At 53.0% G+C, this 5,081-nt stretch overlaps 1 long non-coding RNA gene across 1 annotated transcript; it reads left to right on the plus strand.

Annotated features, from left to right (window-relative positions):
* Positions 1-1,608: 1,608 nt before the first annotated feature.
* Positions 1,609-2,707, plus strand: LOC106149248. The gene is made up of 2 exons (XR_001235296.1): positions 1,609-1,804; positions 2,439-2,707. It is a non-coding gene; the product is annotated as an uncharacterized LOC106149248 (long non-coding RNA).
* The last annotated feature ends 2,374 nt before the right edge of the window (positions 2,708-5,081 follow it).

The raw sequence follows: 5,081 nt of genomic DNA on the forward strand, positions 1-5,081 counted from the left end.
GAGGTGGGTGCTCAGTGGTCACAGCGCAGAGAAGCTGGGCTGAACATGGGCTGAACATGGGCCGGGGCCATGGGGAAGTGGTTTGGGCAGAAGCAGCGGAAGAGAGAGCCGCCTCCCTAAGGCAGGAACTGACACGCAGAGCAGTGCCCTGAGCAGGGCACAGCCGCGGAGGGGGAGGCTTGGGGGAGAGGAGATGCCACAGCCCTTCCTCCGCCTCCCCTCCCGCCGGTGGGCCAAGCGCAGAGGGGCCCAGCTCTGGGCAGGGCAGCCAGCCCGGGATGACCCTGTCCACCCGTGTGTGCACGCGTGTGTGCTCATGTGCAGAGAGGTGGGAGGAGGAGGCCTTACATGTGCGTGTTTGCAGGGCCCGTCCCCACCTCCACAGCAGCCGCAGAGCACAGGACGCTCTGACTCGAATCTGCACCCCTGGGGCCTCAAAACCATAGCCACGTCAGCGGCACGCACGGAGGGCCGCGGGGGGCGGGGCTGTCTGCAGGGACACAGGTGTGTGCGGCCTGCGTGTGCAGGGCGGGGGTTCCTGCCCCTTGCCCCCCTTCTGGAGGAGCAGCCGGGGCTTTGGAGGAGGAGGCACCCCGCCTCTCCCGAGAGCTGGCCTCCTTCCTCAGCCCCGGTCCTAAAGACGCGGGAAGCTGTCTCCAGCCCTTGCCGTGGCCCAACTCGGTTCTAGGGACCGGAAGTGGCAGGGAGCAGGGGAAAGACCCCTGCCCTCGTGGGGCCCCCGTTTTGGAGCAAGAGATAGAATTAACACATTAGGTAGGGGGTGCTACGGACAGAAACAGCCAGCGGTGCTTGGAAATGAGGGGTGCTGGGGAGGTGGAGAGAGAGAGAGAGACAGAGACATGCACGCATGCGCATGTGCAGGTCGCGGTGTTGTGTGGTGCGGCCCTGGCAGGTCCCACTGAGAAAGTAACATCTCAACCCACACTTGGAGTTCAGGCGCCAAGCAGGGTGGGAGTGGGGAGCACATTCCAGACAGAGCAAGCAGCTAGAAGACAGCCCAGGGGGCAGAAGTGGGTCTGGCCAGGACTAGGAGGGGCAGGCTGGGTGGGGAAGGCGATCAGCCCTGTGCCCCCAGGCTTTTCCAGCTGTCCAGGAGGGCCGGGCTGGGCCCTTGCCCGCTCTGCGCAGGCCGCTAAGCTAAACGCACAGCACGCTCCCCACAGGCTTGAAGAGAAGGCCCCTGTGGGATTGAGCCCGGCCAGGGGAAGGAGAAGGGGCAGAGAGGGAGCAGGGGTGTGGGTCGGAGGAGCCCAGGGCTGCTGGGCACTGAGCTCCGAGAGGAGGCCCCAGAAGGTGAGGCCGGAACAGGGCTGGGGCCAGGCTGCCCTAGGCCCACAGGTGTCTCAGCGTAGTGACTGGCAGGGCTCAGCCTCCCCATCTCCTGCACCTGTCTCTCCCACTTCCTCCAGCCACCCGGAGGCCCCGCTGCCGGTCCCCCAGGACCCCGGTGGACGACGATTCCCCCGGCAGACCTGCTGGCTGTCCCTCAGCAGGAGCGTCTCAAGACTCCTCCCTCCGCAGGCAGCCTCCCTCCAGGCGGTGTTCCCGCCACAACAGCCGCCCCCGCAGCCCTGCCTCGGCACGAACTCTCCCAGCCCTGACATTTTCCTCTCCTTTGCACCTTTCATCCCCTGACACACTATATAGGTTATGCATGCACCTCGCTTATTATCTATTTTCTTCTCTCCCATGATCCTTAGCTCCTACAGTGGATCCTGGCTCACAGGGCTCAGTGAATGAAGAATGAAGAATGAATGAATGAGAGAAATGAGACAGCAAAGAGGTGAGCACTCATCAGCATGATTGGAGGCTGGAAGGAAAGGGACCGACCTCCAGGAACTCATCACCATGTTCTAGGAATTGCAACCAAACATTCCTCAGGCAACCCTGGGAAGTTTCTAGAAATAGTCCCACTTTACAACAAGGACCCTGAAGATCAGAAAGGTTATGACCTATGGTTATTGCATTATCCACCAACAAGCCCTGCCTTCTGTGTACCAAAATGCTGTCCCTCTCTTCACAAGGTGGACTCCAACCGGGCTTGGTGGCGTGTGCCTGTAATCCCAGCACACTGGGAGGCTGAGGCAAGAGGGTTGCAAAATCAACCCAGCCTGGACAACTAACTTAGCAAGACTCTGTCTCAAAATAAAAAAAAAAAAATTTAGAAAGGGGTGGGGATGTAGCCCAGTGTGAAGACCCTGTGTTCAACCAAGCCCAGAGATGTGTCCTAGTGGCAGAGTGTTTGTCTAGCATATGTGATGCCATGGATTACATCTCCAGAATCTCTCTCTCTCTCTCTCTCTCACACACACACACACACACACACACACACTCCCTCTCCCTCCTCATGCACCCCACTGTGTGACTCTGGGTCACACTTGTGATTAATACAATATGGTTATTGATATATATATCAGTGTTTCAGTTCTCTGCTTGGTCGGCGTGCATTCTCCCCACACCCTCCTCGCTGCTGGTAAGGAAGAACTGGAAGGAAGAGGAGCTACCTATCAGGCATGGGCAGGCAGGAAACAGGGCGATATTCTACAAAACCTGTCTCCTTGTCTCGCACGCCTGCCCTACTGTCCCATCAGACTTCATTTACAAAACATAATATGACATAGAAAATAAATGAGCTGTCCTGCCCAGATTTTAGAATGGTGAGCAAATAAACAGTTCTTTTGAGCCACTAAGTTTTTTTTTTGTTTTTTTTTGTTTTTGTTTTTTTTTTTTTGTCTTTTTGAGACAGGATCTTGCCATGCAGTTCAGGCTGGCCTTGAGCTCACTTTGTAGCCCGGGCTAGTCTCAAACTTGCAATGATCCTCCTGCCTCAGCCTCCTGCGTGCTGGGATTACAGATGTGCACCACCATACCTGGCTTGAGCCACTAAGTTTTATGGCAACTTGTTACACAGCATTGGTGACTGATACAGTGGTTGTGAATGCATGGCTAGCCCAAGACCAGGCTGCAGTTGAAACTCACTGGTCTGATTCTCTCAGGCCACATTCCTCTTCACAACACCCAGGTTTCCTCATGAATATCCCCTGTGTTCTTCTGGGAGAGTTGGTATGTGCAGGGTTGAGCCATGAGGTAAAGGTCACTCAGACTCAATAAATCAAAAATATTATTAGAACCTGAAAGGAGACACATCTGGATTTGGTGGATGGGTCATGGCTGAGAACAGGCCCGGCCTCTGTCCGGGGTGATCCTGGGTCCGGCAGGGCTCTTGGACATCTGGTTTCCATTTTGAGTCAGTAAATAAAGCTGCTTTCCTCTGCCTACCTCATCTGCCCCCTCGGCTGACCCTACAGGAAATAGGAGTCAGAAAGCTGGCAGGCATGGTGTGGGCCGCCCTCAGATGGGAGCCGATCCTGCTGTGAAGAGATATAGCATGCGGGGCTGGCTGGAGCGCGCCCTCCTTCCTCTTGGAACTAGCAGGAAAGGAGTTCTCCAGGCCGCCCTTGGTCAAGGAATCATGTTTTTTTCATTTAATTGATGGGTATTGTTCTTGCTGGGGCTATTAGCGTATCCAACTAGTGCGTTGGGTGTTCATTCTTTTGATCTCGTATCTCCTGCATCAAAACAAGATGTTTTAATGACACAGAACCTCTTCTAATTGCCTTGGGTAATAACAAAAGTGTAATACTACCCAGAACAAGAAGTCCAAAGGAAGGGCAGTTTCAGAAGAGATTAATCCTGAACATCTTCAAGGCTCCAAGTGATTTCTTCTTTACCTTCCCCGTACCATCCTCAGCCTGCTACCTTGTCACTGGTTAGCTCACTTTATGGTTACAACGCGGCTGCCACCACTCAGACATCACATCATCACACAACAATATCTAAAAGCAGCAAAACAAACAAGGAGCAGGAAGTATCTCATCCTTGCGTCCTACTTTAAGATTAAGGGAAACTTCCAAGAAGTACTCAGGAGACTGTCCCTCACTGGTCATTGGCCAGATCTCATCCCTGAATTCATCTTGAGCAAGGGGGATATTGTCAGTACTATGGTCACAGCGCTGACCTTGAGCCAAGGGGGAAAGGGACAAATGCCTCAGTGGATGCCAAAGGAAGATTAGTGGGAGTGCGAAGGACACAGAGTAGGCACTGACCTGATGGTGTTTGCCAAACTCAGTGGACTGGGATTTGAATGGGTGAAAGAGGGAAGAGGAAGAGTGGTATTTACAAGGGGACTGGACCCCCAGTTCTGTCATTCACCTGTATGGCACCACCAACTATTACAGGGATTATACTTCAGTTAAACAAAGAACACACAGGACATATACAGGATCCATCCAGGCAGAGACTGCTCCCTGGCCTGAGCACCTGCTTGGTTTTAGGACCATCGATGCTGGAGTTAGACCCAGGTTAGAAGGCTGGCCCTGTCCCTCTGTGCTAGTCTTTTGTTTTGTTTGTTTTGCTTTGCTTCGCTTTTTGAGATTGGGTCTTGATATGCTGCCGAGGCTGCCTTGAGCTTGTGATCCTCCTGCCTCCCCCTCTAAAACAGGTGGAATAGGGGGCTGGGGATTTAGCTCAGCGGCACAGCGCCTGCCTGGCAAGTGTAATATCGTGAGTTCGATTCCCAGTACCGGAAAAAAAAAAATCCAAAAATAAAAAATAAATAGAACAGCTGGAATTGCAGGTGTGCACCCCACTTCTGGCATGTTCCTCTGATCTTCCACAAGTTATTTAATACTTCTGTATTTAAAAAAATTTTTGATAGTACTAGGGATTGAACCTGGGGTCTCACACATGCTAGGCAAATGCTCTACTATTGCGCCACATCCACAGCCCTCCTTATGTTATTTATTTATGCATTAATTTATATCTTTGGTTGGTTGTTTTGATATGCTGAGACTTAAACCCAGAGCCTCCTGTTGTAGGCAGGAGGATTAAGTATTCGAGGCTGACCTGAACAACTCAGAAAGACTCTCTCTCAAAAGAAAAATTTAAAAGGGGCTAAGGCTGGGCGTGGTGGTGCAGGCCTGTAATCCCAGCACTTGGGAGGCTGAGACAGGAGAACTGTTGCAAGTTTGAGGCCAGCCTGGGCTACAAAGTGAGTTTAA

The sequence above is a fragment of the Chinchilla lanigera genome, unplaced genomic scaffold (assembly GCF_000276665.1).
Source record: "Chinchilla lanigera isolate Chin_1 unplaced genomic scaffold, ChiLan1.0 scaffold00040, whole genome shotgun sequence".
Lineage (NCBI taxonomy): Eukaryota > Metazoa > Chordata > Mammalia > Rodentia > Chinchillidae > Chinchilla > Chinchilla lanigera.